The sequence below is a fragment of the Eschrichtius robustus genome, chromosome 6 (genome assembly GCF_028021215.1).
Source record: "Eschrichtius robustus isolate mEscRob2 chromosome 6, mEscRob2.pri, whole genome shotgun sequence".
NCBI lineage: Eukaryota > Metazoa > Chordata > Mammalia > Artiodactyla > Eschrichtiidae > Eschrichtius > Eschrichtius robustus.
The window spans coordinates 60,177,995-60,200,131 of NC_090829.1; positions in this window are offsets into that span (position 1 = coordinate 60,177,995).

Here is a 22,137-nt window from a genome sequence, read left to right on the forward strand (position 1 = left end):
TTGTGGGTCGCCCAGCCAGCAGGTATGGGATTCGATTATATCGCGAGTGCACCCCTCCTACCATCTCTTTGGACTTCTTCTTTATGTCTTTGGACGTAGAATATCTTTTTTGGTAGGTTCCAGTCTTTTTTATGGATGGCTGTTCAGCAGTTAGTTGTGATTTTGGCATTTTCGTGAGAGGAGGTGAGCTGAAGGTCCTCCTACTCTGCCATCTTGTCTCCCATCTGTCTCAAAACTTTGACCAAAAGGCATGATGCATGCACAAAAGATGGGTGCAGGCTATCTTTCTCTGCCATCAGCTCAGGCAAGTATTTCTCCTCTTCCATAGTGCAGCCTTCGGACCGTCCCCGGGGAGGCACAGGGTTCCCCACGGTCGGACACAGGCTGCTGGGCAGCCCTCTCCCGCCCCTCACTGTGCACCTGCTGCAACCTCACACCACCCAGCGGTCTAGCTGCTGTCCCTCCTGTATGTGTTTGTAGAAGGAGTCTCTGTTTTCCCAAGAGGAGTCTGTGTGATGCCTCTCCAAAGTTCTAGCTGCTTGGGATTGGTGGGAGAAATGGGACTCAATCTAATCTCCTTTGTGAAGACAGTATTACTCTGGCTTTAACCTGTGTTCCAGATACATCTCATTTCATCTTGAAAGATAAAAACGTACTGCATTATTCCATTGCCAAACCAAACCTGAAATCAAAACAGACAGAGGTGCAAAATAAAAATGGCTGTGCGCAAATATGAGTTGTCAGTGTCTGGTCACATCCTGCCCAACAATTAGATTCAGAGCATTTCAGATTCGGCAGAAATCTTACACATCATCTTGCCAATCCTGTTTTGAAAGATGAGGAAACTGTGGCCCAGAAAATCTAAGTGTCTTGCTCAAGTTTTTACAGTGAGTTAAGGCCAGAGACAGGACTGAAAATCACAGACTTTTTTCTATACCACAACTTAATCATCTAATTGCTTTTTTTCCTTGATTGTCAGTTCCCTATCTCTAAACCTAGACTGAGGGTTTCCTAACCACAACAAAAGGGACACAGCGTGCTAAAGAATTAGTTAAGTAGAATCAAGGAATGCTATTTACTTTAAAAAAAAAAAAAGATTTGTTAAATGCTAAAAAGTTCATAATAGTCTAGTCATTTGTCACAGGTTCTTAGGTTTCAATTACAGGAAAACATTATTGCCAAAGTCCACAAGCGCTATCCTAATTTTTCAGATTACTTCCTTAGAAAGTGTGCTTTTGATCTGTTCTTCCATAGAAGAATAAATGTGCAGACTTCAATGCTTAATAAAGTTGAAAGCTTCTCCCTGGGGTAACTGAAATTCTTATCAAAGGGGCGATAGACCTGGTTGCAGCTGCAACAAAGAAGTGCCATATAAAGCCAAGTGGAAAGCAGTTAAGCATCACTGGTGGTACAGGGCCATTGAACACGGTCATATTAATTGGAATCTATTGCACAGGACATTCCACTACATGCTGGGCAAATGACCCTGAAAGTTTTGAGTTTCTCTGGTGTATAAAAAAAGTTCAGATGTAAAAATAATCATACAGATGGTGGATTCTCTATCCTTGAATGGGCATAGATACCCTGAGATCTAGGTGGCTGAAAATTTTCTTTTTTTAATAATATCCTTTGAGTGAGTCACCATATATGCATCTTCTTTTACAACCATTTGAAAACTTGTCTTCTAATAATTTCACACAGAGCTTTCAGCGTAGCAACATTCAAAAGAATAAAACTAATGAAACACAGCAACTTTTACATTTTTACTTTTGTGCTTTGGGAAAATTCCAATTAAAAGATACAAGGCAGTTCAAGTTGCAATTTCTTTATTGCTTCCAAAATGAATAACCTCTAATCTAATAGAAAAATTAGAGAGATTTAAAACCAAGGTAGTATGGAACATGTTTCGGGTACACCAGGATGCAACCCTCTGCACTTATGATTTAAATTTTTGTACCCTTAGATGCTCATATCGTTCCTGATTGCAGGTAGTATGTAAAGAGCAATCACTGTATTTGTCTTTTAGGTAGAAGCCATTCCTGAGCTTTATTACAGGCTCTTTATCTTACCCTTTAAACTAAGTATTAAAAGAAAACACCACAAGATATAATACTATCAATGGGTAATCTTGAAATGTCAGAATTATCATTAAGATATAGCTACCTGATAAGAATAATCCCTTACTCAGCTTCCCAAAGTTTGCCCAATTTTATAAATAAATGGTCTAGAATACAAATCAGTGGAAACATAAGCCCTAGCTAGATGATGACCAGAGGGTGAATGTCCTTTAAAAGTATTGTACTTCAAGCCAACTTTCATTTACTCGAAACTGGAAGCCCCAAATTCTTATGAACATCAATCTTTTTATCAAGCTATATAACACATACTAAAAAGATGCTGAGTTTATAATACATCCAAGTTCTTGTCTCCCCCAGGGATCAACACATAATGTTGACTGGATTTTTGATTAACATATTTATCTAAAACATAACATTCACGAGAAGTCCAAGCACAGAAATCAACTCATTTGCAAGAATCTTTTCTTAAACTAATTAAAGCAAACAGAATAACTGTGCCTTTTTTATTCCATAACCATAACTAGTATCTTCTTTACATTTACCTTTCTACAAACAGGTAAAATTTCGATGATTTCTACCTTTCACAAGATGATTACTTCAGAATCAGTTGGAGCCCCCAACAAGTGGGCATTATTATTGCCAAGGAGATATTTACAACCAGAGCTCATTAGAGAAGAGTACCTATGGAAAACCTACCTCTTTGCCAAGTGTCAAATATCAATGAATATAGTATTTAGGTAGCAGCAACATGACCTCTTGAGTCACACTCCATTGGATAGAATGGAACTGATAAAAGATAAATGACATATGAAAGAGTATGATATTCTACTCTGGGCCTTGCTTCCCCCTGGGTAATGTCTTGCATTGAGTGAGAGCCAGAACAAGATTTAAAGGAGATTACTAGATAGGCATATTAGACTCTGCCAAATTCTCTCCTTATAATGAATAACTCTGGATGTCACTGGTTTCACTAATGATTACAGTAATAATCCAATGTGGCTATCACTGAATAAAAGGTTAGCAGGACATTAAATGAATCATTTTCCTACCGAGTCATTATATTGTTCATAAAGCTTTCTCTCACAGCCCTCTACTAAAATTGCTGTGGCCATAATATTCTGTGAGAGGTGTGAACAAGCACTATTCTATAAGTGGTCTCACCATAAAACACAACAGTAGATAGAAATCTGTAATAGGAATAAGCTTTTCCTAGATTATCTACTCTCATAAATGTATATCACCTATTATTACCCCAACACTTTATCTGTATGCATATTGGGTAATCAAAGTAGAGAATTTTCATCCCCAGAGTACAAAGGTTTTCAAACAATCATGTTATTGTTGTATTATTTTTGTTAGTTACTGGTAAACTGTGATAAATTTACCTGCCTAAAAGACCTATCAGAAGCCTTTGAGGAATGTTTGATGGTCCACTTAACTAAAAATCAATCATTGACAATATAACATAGTAGGTTTGGAACCAGACAAATCTAATTTGAATTCAGACTACAATACATATAAATTCCACAACTTAGATCACATATATAAATTCTCTAATCCTCAGTTTTTTCATTTCTAAAATGAAAACGACAATACTTTCAATACAGAGTTGTTATGAGGACTAAATGTGATAATAAATTAAAAACCCTTAGCACAGTGTCAGACACATAGTAATTACAGGGATAAATGGTAGCTATCAGGGCCACCAACAGACTTTACAGGTCTTTTGAATTAGAAAAAGCCCTGTGGGGACTCAATTTGGAAAGCAGAGCATGAAATGGATTTTAGCCTCCCCTGGCCACCCCAGCCAGGTGCTTCTGTACAGTGTACAAACTGCACAGCTGTACTTAGAGGATTTGGGAGGTACTATCAACTACAGCACATGAAAGTTCTATCATTTAAATAATTCCTTGTGAATAAGTTTTTTCCTCTCTCTAGGAAGCCCCTGCTATTTTGATATGCAATGAAAATCAGAAGATGATGAGACAGATAATTTCACACACCACTGGTGGGAGTATAAATGGTGTAATATTTCTGGAGGAAAAAATAGTAAGAGTCTTAAAGAGGCTTATATCTTTTGGTTTAGTAATTCCATTTTGAGACCTTACTCTAGAAATAATCAAAGATACAGAAAAATATTTGTATAGTGTTATATATAATAGTGAACATTGTAAACTATCTAAACATCTGATTATAGTTTAATGGAACACTCTACATCATGTAAATTGCTCCTCAGAGAAGCTTTGATAATAGAGCAAAACACTTACTAAAATGTTGAGTGGAAAAAGCAAGATGCAGAATTGCATATTTTTATGATTCCATTAAAAAATATATTGAAAAAATCCTGGGATAAATGACAACCAAATATTCACAGCATTTCTCTCTGAAGAGCAATCACAGGTGATTTTTCTTTTTTTTTTTTTTTTGTGCCATATGGCACGCGGGATCATAGTTCCCTGACCAGGGATCAAACCCATGCCCCCTGCAGTGGAAGCGGAGTCTTACTACTGGACTGCCAGGGAAGTCCCTTCAAGTAATTCTTGACACATTCTCCTTAGACTGAGCATTTTTATTATTATAAGCAGAAAAGGAGTTATTTTTTTAATTTTTGAAAAATTAAATTGCTTAGAATAGCAGCTACATTAGTTCATTAGCGCTGGTCCATTAATGGGTTAACTAATATAAAGCACAATGAAGGTTTAATGTGGTTGGAAGGAAGATTCCTAGAACTAGAACAGGAATTCCTAGAACTGAGACTATTTTGAGTAGTTTGAATTACAAAGGAGAGGATAGCTGAGGCTTTAACTTGGTTGGGCAAATGGACAGTTAAACAGTGTGAAGGATGTCTGCTTCTGGCCAAGGTGGAGTAACTAGGACCAGTTATACCCTCCTGAAATAACTAAAAGCCTGACAAAATATATCAAATGATAGTTTTAAAGACATTGAGCATTAGGCAGGAAAGGATAGTGACCTCTGAGTCAGAAAACAATAAAATGAGTTTTACAATTGTGCAGCTTACTGCCTTGAGAAAGTTTCCAGGCTGTGACACAGGGAGAAATACCCAAGTGGTCCTTCCTGACTTGAAGAATTAAAACTGGGCTTTTGAGGAACCCAAAGAGCTAGAATTCACAAAGTAGAGTCCCAGAGAGGAGAAATCTGCATTGAGAGAGAATTTCAGAGGTCTGCACAGATTCCACCTAGAGTATTTAGCTGAGTACTGATCAGTACATACATTAAGGAAACTACTGGAGACCAGGGAAAAACATTCAAAAGATTAGAGGTGTAATCCTCAGACCTCATACAAGGCTGGAGAGAAAAAACAATGAATAGAAACTGATCTAGAAATGACACAGATGATAGAATTAGTAGATAAGGACATTAAAATATGTATTACACACATTGTAATGTTCAACGTTCCACATGTTCAACAAATTAGAGGAAAGGTTGAACATGTAGAGATATGAAAGATATTTTTTGAAAGACAACTTGAATTTCTAAAGATGAAAACTACAATATCTGAGATGAAAAATACACTGGATGGAATTAACTAGAGGAATACATTGCAGAAAAAAAGTTAGTGAATGAAATAATGTGGAAATAGAAACTATCCAAATGAAGAATGCCAAGGGGAAGGGGGGAGACTAAAAAAAGTAGAAGAACATCTATAAGCTGCAGAAGAATTTCAAGCGGCCTAATAAAAGTGTAACTGAGGTCCCCAAAGGAAAGGCTAGATGGGAGGACAGAAAAAAATTAGAAGAAATATGGCTAAAAATTTCCCAAATTTGATAAATACTGTAAACCTATGAATCCAAGATTCTCAGGAAACCACAAGAACAAGACACACGAAGAAAACTAGAGTGAGGCACATCATAAACAAATTGCTTAAAATTATTGGTAAAGAGAAAACCTTAAAAGCAGCCAGAGGAAAAAAGACACATTATGTACCGGGGAACAAAGACTACAGATTTCTCACTGGAAACAATGGAAACTGGAAGACAATAACACTTTTAAAATACTGAAAGGAATAAACTGTTTACCTAGATTTCTATACTCAGCAAAAACATCTGCCAAAAATGAAGGTAAAATAAAAACTATTTCAGATATACAAAAGCTGAAAGAATTCATCACCAGCAAGCAGAACTGCACTATAAAAAATGTGAAACGAAGTCCTTCAATCAAAAGGAAAATGAAAACAGACCGAAATCTAGAACTACACAAAGGAACGAAGGACACCAGAAATGGTGACTATGTAGGTAATTATAAAGATATTTTCTCTTATTATTTAAATCTCTTTGAAAGATAATTGACTGTTTAAAGCAAAATAATAATATGTTTTGGGGCTTATAAACTATGCAGAAGTAAAATGTATTACAATCATAGTACAAACACTGGGAGGAAACAAATGGAAGTATACTATTATAAAGTTGTTATACTATATAAGAAGTGATTTAATATCACTTGAAGACAGATTACGATGACTTAAAGATGTATACTGTAAACCTGTAAACTCTAAAGCAAACACTATATAACCATCAAAGAGTTACAGCTAATAAACCAACAAAAGAAATAAAATGGAATTATAACAATGTTCAATTAATCTAAAATAAGGCAGAAAAAAAGTAAACAAAGAACAGTCGAGACTAATAGAAAACAAATAGCAAGATGACAGATTTAAACACAAACATTTCAATACTCACATTTAATGTAGATGGTTTAAACACTCCAACTAAAAGACAGAGATTGGCAGACTGGATAAAATAACAAGACTCACCAATATTCTAAACCTACTTAAAAAGAATGTTAAATAGGTTCAATATTAAAGAACAGGAAAGATACACCATGTTAACACTAATGAAAATAAAATAAAATATTAATATCAGACAAAGCAAATTTCAGAGCAAAGAATGTTTCCAGGGATAAAGAGGGTCATTTTGTAATGATAAAAGGATCAATTCATCAAGAAGACATAGTAATTCTAAATATTTATGTACCTAGTACCAGAGCTTTAAAATACACGAAGCAAAAATTGATGAACTTCAAGGTGAAAAAACTTATGATTAGAGTCAGAGATTTCAATTTCCCTCTCTCAAAAATTGACACATAGACGAGAAATCAGTAAGGGTATAGAAGAGTTGAACAACACTATTAACCAACTTGACCTATTTGACATTTATAGATCAAACCACACAACAACAGCAGAATACACATTCTCTTTAATGAATCTGGAACTTTAACAAAGCTAGACCATATATCCTGGGTCACAAAACAAAACTTAAAATGTTGAATTAATTAAAATAATTTAAAGTATGTTACCTGAATATTCAGATAATAACTGAAAGATATCTGGAAAACAGTGTAAAATTTGGAAACTAAAAAACACACTTCTAAGTAAATAATGGGTCAAGGAAATCAATAGGGAAACTATAAAGTCTTTGCAACTGACATAATATGAGTACAGTATTGTGAAATTTATGAAATACACCTTAAGCAGTATTTAGAGGGGAATTTATAGCATTAAACACCTACTGTAGAAGAGAGGTTTCAAATAAATGATCTTAGCTTCAATCATTAGGACCTAGGAAAACAAGATCAAATGAAATCCAAAGTAAGCAGAATAAAGGAAATAATAAGACCATAGCAGAAATCAATAAAATAGGAAACAGAAAAGCATTAGAGAACAAGCAATAAAAAAAAGCTGGTTATGTGATAAAAATCAATAAAATTGACAAACCTATAGTAAAACTGATCAGGAAAAATGAGAAAGACACAAATGAAAGATCAAGAATGAGAGAGGTGAATTAACTTCAGATTCCACTAAAAGAAGATACTAAAATTATAATAATGAAGTATTATGAACAACTTTATGCCATTAAATTCAAGAATTTAGATGAAATATTAAACTCCTTGGAAGACACAAACTACCAATTTCCTTTGGAAATTCCAACTCTGCTCAGTTAGGCAAAAGCAGGTTAGTATATAATTGAAAGAGAACAGAAGCAAGCATGGAAAATTACAGGGCATTGTTATAATGATAGTTTTTAACACCCAGAAATTTTTAGTTCCTTTATGATAAGTTCTTTAGCAAAAAGGCATCAGTAGAATCTGAGAATATAATTTTAAATGTGTCAAAGATATAATGGAAAGCATTTGTCTTTTTTAAGGCCTAAAAAAAAAGGAGTCACTGTTTTACATACTTTTAATATAAGATCTTCTGTAAAAAGTAATGTTAATGCAGTGATTAAGGCAAAATTAATGATTCTTGTATTCACCAGAATTATCTTTTTATGAACTTGGATAAAATATCTATAATATTCATAAATGACATGAAATGAGTATCTATAACATATAAGGGGCTTCCACAAATTAACAAGAAAAATAAATGAGGCTATATAAAAATGATCAAAGGATATTGATACTGTGACAATTCACAGGAAAAAATTACAAACACCCATACATTTAAAAATATTAGGGAGGGTGGGAGCGAGACGCAAGAGGGAGGAGATATGGAGATATGTGTATATGTATAGCTGATTCACTTTGTTATAAAGCAGAAACTAACACACAGTTGTAAAGCAAGTACACTCCAATAAAGATGTTAAAAAATATATTAAAGCATGTTCAACTTTACTAGTTATCAGAAACATGCAAAGTAAATGCAAAGCATGAATGCAAAGCATTTTTCACCCACTAGATTGACAAAAAATAGAAGACCACAATAATAATCATTGCTGACAATGAAGAAATGGGAAGTTTCGTAATTTCTTTGGGGAATATAAACTGCTATAGCTTGAGAAGAGCAGTTTAGCATTATCTATCAAAGTTTAAAATGCACATATGATGAAGAAAGGATGTACCTCAATGATGCAGAAAAAGCATTTGACAAAATCAAACACACTTTCGTGTCAAAAATACTCAACAAACTAGAAACAGAAGGGAACTTCCTCAACCAGATAAAGGACATCTACAAAAACACCTGCAGCTAATATCAACTTTATGGTGAAAGACTGGATGTTTCTTCCTAAGATCAGGAATAAGCAATATATCTGCTCTCACACTTCTATTCAACATTATATGTACTGGAGTTCTAAGCATAGCAATTAGGCAAGAAGAAGGAATAAAATATGTCCAGATTAGAAAGGAAGAGCAAAACTCTCTCTATTTGAAAATGATATACTCTTGTATGTAAAAAATTTTAAGAAATACACCAAAAAACTACAAGAACTAATAAACAAGTTCTGCAAGTTTGCAAGATTCAGGATCAATATACAAAACTCAATTACATGCACCGGCAATGAACAATCCAAAGCAAAATTAATAAAACAATTCCATTTATAGTAGCATCAAAAATAATAAAATACTGGGAATTCCCTGGCAGTCCAGTGGTTAGGACTCTATGCTTCCACTGCAGGGGGGCACGGGTTCAATCCCTGGTTGGGGAACTAAGATTCCGCATGCCATGGTGCAGCCCCCCAAAAAAATTAAAAATTAAAATAATAATAAATATGAATAATAAATTTAACCCCCCAAAAAGTCAAAGATTTGTATGGTGAAAATTGTAAAACATTATTGAAAGAGATTAAAGAGATATAAATAAATGGAGACACATCCCGTGTTCATGGATTAGAAAACTTAATATAATTAAGATGACACTATTCCCCAAATTGATCTATAGATTCAACACGATCCATATCAAAATACCAACTGGAGTTTTTATAGAAATTGACAAGCTGATCTTAAAATTAATGTGGAAATTCAAGTGACCTAGTATAACCAAAACAATCTTGGAAAAAAAGAACAAAGTTGAAGGACTCACTCTTTCTGATTTTGAAATTTACTACAAAGCTACAGTAATAAAAATAGTGTGGTACTGGAACAAGGATAGACATATAGATTAATGGACTATAATTGAGAGTACAGAAATAAACCATTATATGTACAGTTAGTTGATTTTTTACTAGGTGGCCAAGATCATTCAATGAATGAAACAATAGTCTATTCTTAGATAAATCACTGTTTTCATACCAATGGACCACTATGATTTTGGGGGTCAGAATCAAGTGCCCACTGTTGAGGTCAGGAATTCAAGGGCCCTGGGACTGACACCTCTGACATAGAGTAGGTGAAGAGCAATTCCCATACAAACACCCCCCCCCCCAATGCTAGGCAGATACAAATAACAGATGTCAACTATATCAAACACAAATTTTTTTTTCTGACAGTTTGAACGTGAAAGGAAGTAGAGGTCAGTATAGCTAAAGTGGAATGTGGAGATGAGGAACTTTATTAGAACAGAAGTGACAAGTACATTTAAGTGCTTGTGCATAGTAACAAATAGTGAGCATTTAAAGATACAAAAGAAATGGAAGCTAATCAATGAATCTAAAGAGTAATTATTCCCCACTCTCCCTTAGAAAGTATATTCAATAAAGAAATTTCTTCCTTAATCCTTGGAAGATGACCCAGACTCTTCCTTAACTTTCTTTTTTTTTTTCTCATAGATTGATTCTATATTTTACAGGTAGTACAGAGAGATTCTTTATACAAATATTGTGTGTGCCTTTACCACATTTACATACATATGTATATGAACATTTCAAACATATTTTGATCTGGGGAAATTAACTTTCTTCTTCTTGCTAAAGTAATACAACGTTGAATCACCACTTTAAATCACATTGTACAGTCTATAGAGTCATTGGAACCTGAAATTCCAGTACCCAGGACTATATTAATCAGCACTTCAATCTTCATTAATGATAGGATTCTCTCCACTCACCCTTTTACCCAGGAAGGGCAAAATTGCAGGCAGGCCGCAGGTGGCCTTGGCAAAAGGGAACGTGGTAGGCTTCTTTTTCTTGTTTGTTCACCTCCTCCCGCATTCTCGGCTGCTATTGCTGACCCCTCTAAGTGGGAGTACTAGGGGGAGGGAGAGGAAAGGGAGGCAGAAAATTTCTTCCAGGATTGGTACTATTTTAAGATGTCAGGACTTCCCTGGCGGTCCAGTGGTTCTGACTCCCCGCTTTCACTACTGAGGGTGCGGGTTCAATCCCTGGTCAGGGAACTAAGATCCCCGGTCAAAAAAAAAAAAGTCTGCATTCTCTGGTTTGGCAGATATTTAAAGCTGAGTCCTCTCTCTCTCTCTCTTTTTTTTTTTTAATGTGAGGCTTGCAGGATCTCAGTTCCCTGACCAGGGATCGAACCCAGACCACGGCAGTGACAGCACTGAATCCCAACCACTAGGCCACCAGGGAACTCCCTAGAGCTGAGTTATTCTTCAAGATGGCTTTATGGATCCTTTGGAGACTAACCTGATAGACCCTTCCAACTGCAACGCCCATGACATGGGTCTTTCTTTCTGTACTTACAGCTACTGATCCACCCTTAGCTGCTACTAGAAACAACAGCCCATTTATCAGATTCTCTGTTGAAGACCAATCACCTTCCCAGGCAATCTTCTCGGATAAATTTCTTGCTTTGTGAAGTTATAAATTTTCCTTATTGTTTAAGTTAATTGAGTCATAGTTTTAGGTTATCTGCAACCAAAGGCACTTTTACTGATAATAGTGATACATTAACTTTTATTTTTCTCTTCCTGGTATTGTTTATTTTATGGGAAGGGAGTTGCTGATTGTGTGTTTGATTTCTCTTTAGGAAATTTCAGTGGTCCTGTTCTGGAAGCTCGAAACTTATGGCCTTCAAGGCCTCAGAGAATATTGAGAAAACTAATAAATTGATTACGGTTATGAATAAAAATTATAATAACGAATTATTTTTAAAAGTCTTTAGAATCTTATCCCCAAATAAACTAAGGGCAGGGTTCCCAGATTTTTATTCTTAAACCTCCCTAAGTGAGTTTTTTCTGAGATTGACAGATTTTATTTTCACTGTATTTTGAAAATTAGATGCAATGCCCATGTGTTTTAAGCAGTAACTGTAGTATATTTGCCTTAAAAACTGACAAGAAACCAAAAGAACTAGAACAAAGAGCACTAATTTTGTACCCAGCTGCATGCTAAACACACAATGAACCAATTTGAACCCAAATATAACTGCTATTTTCAGATGTTTGTTTAATTTCATAAGTAACACATGAATATATTCTATTACGAAAGATTCAATCTCCAAGTTCCTTTCCTTTTTATAAGTATTTGCATACATACACACATATAACTTTAAATATTTTATATAAATGTAGTCATCATAAATATACTGTTCTGTGGTTTGCATTTTTACTTAATAATTTATTTTGAAAAATTTTCCAAATCAGTATACAGAGCTCATTTTAACAACAACATAATATTCAATAATGGAGTGCATATAATTTATTTAACCATATCTAGTAACTGATATTTAGGTTCCTTCCAATTTTCAGTTATTACAATGTTGCAATGAACCACAGACATTTCTTTATTCATATTTTTCTGTAGCATTTAAAAAAACTGAGACAATATATACCTGGAACAATAAAATATCCTTTAAATCACTCCCAGATGCTTGCTTAAAGTTCTTGCTTCAACTACATGTAGAGAATTATCTAAAACAGGTTATAATAATATATCATTGGAACAAAAAATTACTGCCTGCATGGACATTACCTAAAATAGTATACCTAAAAAATGTCTCATGTCTCAAAATGGAACTGCAACAGACAAGTTCATGAGCTGACTAATCTAATTGGGAATGCAAGCTGACTTTAGGCATGGCCTATTAGACCAAATTTCCTTTTTCTCCTTCTTTCCTTCCCTCCCTTCCTTCTTCTCACACTTGTAGATATCACCGACAATTTATTAAATATGTTCGAATACACCTTTCAAGTCTTGGTACTTCCATTACCCACTGAGGTTCATTTGTGTAATAATTATGACATATGGATAGCTACTAAGAGTTGTTTCTAATGTCCACAATCAGAAGACTAAAAGATCAGCTTTTGAAAAGTGGTCCTCTTCTAAGCAGTTACAGAATTAACACTTGTCAAGCTGTTTGTTTTTCATTATAAGGGAAGACTTGCATTATATTTTTATTGTCTGAAAGAAACCTCGGCCATGCTTTTCATGTTACCATGTAGTCTATAAATAGATTTTCTCATTCAGCAGAAAGGAAGCAGAAATTTGATACGTTTTACATAAAGTATCAGATATTCCTGTGGTTCATGGGTCAACAAACCGAACGATGACACCTCACATATTACAGTCTGCATTAGCAGTAATTCTTAGTTTGGAAACCTAAGAAGAATATTGTAACAGAATCAAGGTCTGAAGGCATCAGAGGGTATTTTTAGACTTCTGTGGGGTCATGATCTGCTCTTTTTAGGTGTGGATTTCACGTATTAAAATTCAATAACTTGTTTTCCCAACTTCACAAAGCCCTTAAGGCAAAATGCATAATGAAAAATTCCTTGGGGTCCTAAACAGTAGCAAAGGATACATTTTCATTTTAATCCCAATATTGTTTTCAGCAGTTCTTCAACTTGTTTACTGTTGTGTCCTAGGTCTTCTCAGGCAGCAGGTTGTAAAAGGCTTCTGTGATTTGGCAGTACAAGAGCCCATAAAGGAATGAACAAGTTATTCCAATTAGCACAAAGGCCAGGTTAGATATCAGTCTGCAGATGTAGGTAACATTCCTTGTACATGTAAGGAAATTTTGTTAAACAAAACTTCTAGTCAGGTTGGATTAAATTTAACCATACTAGAGAAAGAAGAAGTTCAGAGACTTTGTAAATAGCTTTCTTAAAAGGCTATAAATCTGGCTTAAGTCTCTCAGTTGAGTCTTTTTACAAATCTTAATTATACTCTCTCAGCAGTTTTGTGCTAACATCCAGAGCACTCTCTTCGAACTCTGACCAAAGATTGTTTTGAAATGTAATGAGTTAGAATCAAGTTTGCATTTGTATCTGCAAAGTTGATTAAAAAAAAACCAGAAGAGATTTTCATTCTAGTTCTGATTCTACTCTCAATAATCTTAGGTAATTGTCACAAGTATTTCATATCATTTGTGATTTATAAATCATAAATGCTTTCTCAAATTTTGATTGTATGATGACAGTGTTCCAATATTATTCAAATTTTTGAAGTGTGAATTTAACATGGTTTTATTAATCACATAGGACAAAAATAAGTGACTACCATTGGCTCTTAATTTTGCAGCATATCCAGTTTATTTGGTTCCTGGTCAGTGGTGGCATGGGATTGGACTGTGAGAAGTGGAAGTTTCATTCATTATTCATTTTCCATGACCAAGGTTTGCCTAATTTCACCACGAACCCTTTGGCCGCTGCCATTTTATAGACAAAAAGTAAAAGACATAGAGATGTTGAATAACTTTCCCAAGCTCACATAGCATTTTAGTAACAAATCAGAATTAGCTTTCTGGAAATTTCAAGATGTGACTTAACCTACCAAATGATCTTAAAATACCAATGCAGTGACTGAAAATAGGAATGCATTGTAGCTGATGCCATAGAGCAGTAGTGTAGAAGCTTGTTATTTTTATCATTTTTCCTAAGAAGGAAAAAAAAGAACAACGTATATAAACAGAGTAAGAAATATAAATAGCCAATTAACATATAAAAATAGGCACCATTACTAAGAACTAAAAACAAGTAGATATACATAGAAAAAAGTCTGCCAGAGCACACACCACTTAATAGTAGTTACCCTTGGGAATCAGGATTGTGGAAGGAAAGACTTTTATTTTTTAATTTAAATGCTTTTGTATTGTTTATATTTGTTACAACCAAAATATATGATAGTCAACAAATATTTGTTGAACTTCTATAGCACTGTATTTGGAATATATCAGTGAACAAAATAAAAATTCCTGTCTCCATGAAGTTTATATTCATCTTCTGTTACACTGTAGTTCAAAAAACAGCTGAGGCATCTTTCATTTAAATTTAATTCAAATAACTGCAGCAGAAAAAAATAGAGGGAACTGCTTTCTCAAGCAGCATAAGTTACATTGAGCTGGATTTGTTTTTTTTTAATGACTATGAGAACAAAAGACCCATGTGAAGGTGGAAAAAGGAACAAAACAAAAAAATAAAAACAGACTTTGGAGATAGATAATATTGCAATATGTAAACTATATTTATCTCCAATATCAGCCATGTTTTATGATTTCAAAAAAATATCTAAAGCATGAATCACAAAACTTAAAGTAAAGCAAGAATAGGGGTTAGTGTTTATATTTGTACTAGAACATGGTTTCTGTAGCACATTTGAGAGACTTTTTATTTTTATAACTTGAGTGTCAGATGACAGAAGGAGGAAGAAACCTATGAAGGAAATGAGAGTATAACAAAATACAATCTGAATTGGGGCTTTGAATCTTAGGCCAAAAGGTTCAGCTAATGTTGAACAAAGTATTGTAAATATTCCAGAGCAGGGGCATTTACTGCACTGCAACTGAATAAACCAGGTGGCCAAGTGATTGCTTCAAAATCTCCCTTTAATTAAACATTGATTCGCTTCTTACAAGGGTGACTCATATTTCTGACTTTTTTACTAATGAATACATGTAAATGTTTCAAATGTTTCCAGACATATACATGAACACTACACTATTCATGGTGTGGTTTCAATCAGGTTTAATTTTTAGATGTTTGTAAGTTTATATTTGAAGATTTTCTTTGCTACATGATACAATTTTTCTGAATTTGATTTTGGATGCTGCAACAAAGTTTTCAAAATACTATGTATACATTGTACTTTTTCAGTCATACTGAAAAGAACACTAGTTTCCAAGTACTCACCCAAACCAATCATAGCTATATTCCTATTGAATACAATAAATTATGCTATAAAGAGCTACTGTACTTATGAAGGTAAATTCTGTATCATATAGTCATTCAACTTTCATTCTGTTAATCTTAGATTCTGAAATATATACATGTATGTATTATATTCATATATAATATATTACATATACTAGATATCACATATGTTCTTTGTATATTGTATGTATATGCTTTTTCTTCATTTATTTAACTAGTGAATAAGAAACAACCAAAATAACACCAATGGAGAATGATTTCTTAATGATATGCTTAGTATATTTAATATTGTTCTTTTTCAAACGTTAATACTTACCAGTTAAGCTTTCCACATTTTTCAAATCACATTTTCCTGGGAATGAGGTGAATTATGTATTATAAAATGAATCAAAATACTCTTGATTCTTTTATACATGATTCTTCTAAAAGTTTCTTGGTGAAGTCAAATAGTCATCCAAGAATTGGTAGACTTTTAAAAAAAAATTCTCTATGATCTTTTATTGTTAAGTTATATTTTTGTTTTTACCTCCTCAAAGCAGAAGCTCTATTTTATGGAATATGCACTAAATTGATATTGAAAATCCTGAACTCATTCCTAAAACTCTGAATTTATGAAACTCAAATTAATTGGACAAGTTGGAATGATTAATTTTGCTGAGGTGTTAGGAATCAGAAAGAGTAGGTGTTGATTCTCTTTCAATACTAAATTAATTCCATGTCAATGAAAAGACACACAAAATAGTTGCCTGTTGTTTAATAGCCTTCAATAAACGCTAAGGGAAAGGAAAAGAGAAATAAGTAACAATTACTGAAGACCTAAATTTTCCAAGAATTGATACAAATGTTTTTCCTTAATCCTCACAGCAGTATTATGACATAGGAAATGTTATTTAACAATTTAGAGATGAGGGAAAGTAACTTTCTCAATGTCACACAATTAGTAAGTGGCTGTGTGGTTCAGCCAGGATTGGTGACTTTAGAACTCAGTTCTTAATGACTGTACTCTGCTGCCCATCCGATTGGTCTTAATTTCCTTTTGTCTCCTTGATTACTGTTAATTTCTTATTTTCATGCTTCTTTTACTTTTCCCCCATTTCCCTTCTTTCTTTCCTTTTCCAATACGAATGGAGAAAGGCAAGTAAACAACAAATATTCCTTCATTGCATTGGGAAAAATACATCAAGGATATCCTAGATATTTTGCCTTATTTATTTTCAAATTCCTTACGGTAAGGGAGGAATCCTAAAACAGCAATCCTAAAAGGTTTCATCATTTAGGTACTTGCAGGAAATAGATGGCATACTCAAATTGGATAATTTGAGGAGATTTTTTTCAAAAGAGACTATTTTAGAAGTATCATCAGGATATAGGGAAACTACATGAGATAGTGCAGTAAGAGTTGGGTTCCCTTGCCAGTGCTAGGCCTGCAAGGGGTGGAAGGCTGCGGGGGTGAGGCTGGGTTTATGGCTTCCTGAACCTAGGGACTCAGAAAGCTCTGTGAAGAGGGTCGTCTGACAGGTACTCTGATCTTCAGTCAACGGATGCAAATAGATGCAGGATGGTGGAACTAGTTCCCATAGCTCTCTACGTTCTTACCATCTCCTACTAGGGCTCTCTTGGCAGCCTCTACCCAAAGCTGAAAGGGAAAAAAGCCTGTGATGCAGTCAGTGCAGGTCAGCCTCCTGAGGCATAGAGCTGGCTGAAGAAGAGTGGAGAGAGAGCCTAGAGAGGCAAACAGAAGGCATCCAGCACAAGGTCCAAATTGTGATGAGAAGAAACAGAGCAGCTACTTGAGCTAAGGGGTATTTCCTTGTTTTCCAAAAGCTTTCGTTTTTGCTAATATCAGAAATAGCTTTCCCTGATTAATCCCATCAGTATTCATGTAATTTCTTTGTACAAATTGCAATGTCATTAAATATTTTAATCTGTTCCTGATTAATTTATCATTTCTTTCATGCGTATCATTATTTCTAAGTTTTCGCAGTGTGTATATGTTATGTATGCTACTACTGAATCAGAAATGGGCAGCCTGGGGCCTCTTAGGTCAGATGGCTAGGCCCTGGTACTACAAAACACAATGTTGAGAGTAGCTATGGCCCCCAGACCATACTAGCCTCAGGCAGCCTGTATCAAACAAAGCTTAAGAATAAGGGCACTGAAGCCAGACTCTGCTACTGGCTAGCTGTATGAGATTGGACAAATTATTTCTGCTTATGTTACCTATTTATAAAATAGGGAGTAATGATACCATCTATCTCAAAAGGTCGTTCCAAGGTTTAGAAGAATGAACATGTGCAAAGTGATTGCAGCAATGTCTGACATATAGTAAGCACTGAATAAATGTTAAGTTTTGTAATCTCAAAAATTAATGTTTTTGTTGTGACACGAATTGGCTGATTACAGGAAGACGGTAAAAGTAAAGATGGTTTAATATAAATTACAATTAAGAAAGCAACTCAGGGACTTCCCTGGTCGTCCAGTGGTTAAGAATCTGCCTTCCAATGCAGGGGACGTGGGTTCAATTCCTGGTCAGGGAGATAAGATCCCACATGCCGCGGAGCAACTAAGCCCATGTGCCGCAACGACTGAGCCCGCGTGACGCAACAAAGAGCCCCTGCATTGCAACAAAAAGATCCCGCGTGCCGCAGCTAAGACCCAACGCACCCAAAAATAAATAAATAAATATTTAAAAAAAGAAAAGAAAAGAAACTCAAAATGACTTTGAGACCACATAAAGAACCATCAGGGCAGAAAATACATCTAAATGACTAATTTGCAGGCAAACAACATAATCCCAGAAACCAACTTTGTAGTGTGGGGTCTCACATCTAATATGCTTAATGTTTAGGTTGACTATTATATTTCCCTCATTGTAAAATATTTTACCAAGTATTTTTGGGTCATTCCAAGTGACCACAAGCTTAGGTCAAGTTGTATTCCCCCTGGCTTCTCTTAGCTGATCCCATGTCTCAAATGTCTTAAATCAGTCACTTTCTCTCTCTCTGTCTCTAGCTCTGCTCTTATTTCATTTAATGCCATTTTATTTTCCCTGTTCCAATGCTTCTTTCACCATTTTTATTCCCACAGTTCTCTAATTAACTTTGCCTAGTTTGTACTTAGGGCCCTGGATTATTCTCTCTAGAAACCTGTAGCTTTATCAACTTTATTCCTGTCAAACAATTTCTGCCTCATACAAAATGACTGCCTTTGTGTAGTCACTTTATATATTATCCATAAATTTTGTGGATCAAAAAACTGAAAGCATAGAAGGCATGCATCATAGATAAATGAAAAATTATTTAGTAGTAATCTAAGAAGGTCAATGTTTTCCAAATTGTAAGCCATGACCTATTATGGGTCATAAACTAAGTTTAAGTTTAGTCAGCAGATTCCAGAATTTTTTAAATTAAACAAAGTACAATGAAATACGTAAAATAAAAAAAATCAGAATGCAACTGTAAAAGTATTCATTGTTTTATGAAGCTTTTGTTTTAGTTATTTATATGTATATATGCTTGGTCACCATGTAAAATGTATTTCTTATTCTGGATCAAGATATAAAAAGTTTGGAAGGCTTCTGATATATCACATTTACTTGTTTGTTGTTTTTAAAATGCTCTTAGTCCTTTTTATAAAGACATTTATACATTTTCAGTTAGATTGTAATTTCTTGAGGGAAGGTACACATTCTTCTTTACCTTTTGTATAACAGCTCCACAATTCAATTGAACCAACAGTATTGAAAGCCTCAAAACATACTATTCACTAAGTATCCAATATATATTGACCATCTTGACATCTATGCAACTAAAGAAAAATGAAGGCAACGATAGCTGAAAATAAGTGTGTAAATGAAATATTCTATTACAATAGGCCTCCAATTTGTCTTGCTATTTGTGAGATCCATTACCATTTGTTAGCACCATTCAATTAAATGAAAGAATTTGCTATATACTATATGCCAGACCAGGCATTTTGCTAGGTGTTTAAATTAGACATGTGATTAACATACAGTGTCTGCTCCCAAAGAGTTCATGATGTACAAAGGATATGTGTTTTGATGAGACAGGACTGAATTATAAGTATTGAGTATTAAGTGTTTTTGTCTCACGACATTCTACTGAAGTGGGCATCATTATTCCTACTTTTAAAGAAGAGGAAACGTGTCTAGAGATGTAAGGTTTTACTGGGATTTTAATCCCTCTGAATTCAAAGCTCGTGATCTTTCTTCTATATCTACTATATTAGGCCTAAGATTTTTACGTGGCTTACTTTGCCAAATCCCAGAACATGGAGAGGCATAGGACTGTAACATTTGCATTTATCAACTAATCAATAATTATCTTTTGAGCACCTACTAGATGTCCATGTTCTAGAAGGAAGATCAACATATACAAATTTAGGACAGAAATTAACCACTGAATTCAAGGAAGCCCATAAGGTTGGACAAAATCGATTGCCAGAGGAATGGAGTTTATGAAAACCACTATGGATGTCAAATAGAACATCAGTTCAAGTTAGGTCTGGTTACAAAAAGCTTTTCGAATAAATCATGGCTCCTATATCATAACACAAAATTGGAATAGCCCCAAGAAACACTGCTTGTATGCCTCACCAGCACCCCCAGCCCTCATTGACTTTATTTTTTTAAAATATTTATTTATTTATTTGATTGCACTGGGTCTTTGTTGAGACAGGTGGGTTCCTTAGTTGCGGCATGCATGTGGGATCTATTTCCCTGACCAGGGATCAAACCCAGGTCTCCTGCATTGGGAGCGCAGAGTCTTAACCACTGCGCCACAAGGGAAGTCCCCCTCATTGACTTTAAATATGTAAATTTGGGCCAAAATGGCTGAGTACATTAGCATCAAGTAATTATGGTTTACTGCAATAGTTTTCCATAATTTTATAAAACTAACAGTTTCCCCTGTGGCAGGCTTACAGTGAAGTCTAAAATGCAGACAAGATAAAAGTAGAGCTGATTATGGAGAGAAGAGTGGTGACGCAGAGCAACCCCCTTCCCTAGCCAACAGTGTCCAATTGTTGTATGATTAGAAACAAGTCATATAACAGCTATTCCTTGATTAATTCATTATTTACTGGGCACTGGTCCCAGCCCTCAGGGAGCAAGAGAAAGTTGGATGAAAGTAAACTTAGACAGCCTGAAGGAATTTACAAGGCATATTGTTACATTTCATTTTCTCACAATCATCCTGTGTGGTAGGTTCCAGCAGAGATTTTAGACAACTTGGCCAAGATTGTGTAGCTCCAACCTATTATTTTTAAAATTGATTTACAAGTGGGTTTATAAATATTCTTAAAATAATGTTGAAATCAAAATATTTCGAAATACATGATTCCTTGACAATGCCAAAAATCCCTTGCCTTTTGTCTCAGAATAATAATATATTTGATTAGTGATGGCGAAATGCATCTGTACTTTTTCACTGTCTTATTCAGTATGCTTTGAGATTTCCTGAGTAACTGAACATTTTACATTCTTGGTTTTCTTGATTTTAATTGACATGCAAGGAAAACTTAAACTTTTCATGTCAACTTTTTTATGCTTACACATTTTATGAAATATGCCTAAGCGTCATATACATTGATTCAAGGGATTAGAATCCCAATTATACCTTAACATCTTGAACATGTTTCCTCTTCTTTAAGATGGAGATAAAGTTGCCCACCTAATGAGCATCTGTTTGTAAGCTATTTTATAAAATTACTTGTTAAATGTCAAGCTTATAAAGATTTATGAATGTGTCTTTAGGTATTATCATTATAATTTCTTATATTCCTACTATAGATGCGTAAGTGTAATTTCTGAAGATCTCAGCTTAAACCTCACTTCCTCCAGGAAATAGTGCATTGCCTCTCCCCATGATTATGTTATGATACTCTACTCTGGGCTCTAACAGAACACTTTCCCCATATGGAACTTGTCTCATTTTATTGTAATTGCTTCTTCAGTCACCTTTCTTGCCTGATAAACTGAAAGCTCTTAGGGAACAAGGACACTATCCATCTTTTGCACAATGATATCACATGTGTGTATACAACATAGCAAAACTCTAGTAAATACTTGTAGAGTGAATAAAAAGTCAAAGTTGGAACTTTTTCTCCACTTCATAAAATTTGATTTTCAGTATTGAAAATTATTACTTTAAAAATAATTTCATTAGTAATGCAATCCCCTAAGGTTCTGGTCACTTTACTCTTCCTCTAACCCATTAATAAATTTTTGAATGGAAAATGCAATAATAATAATATTAATAATAACAAAAC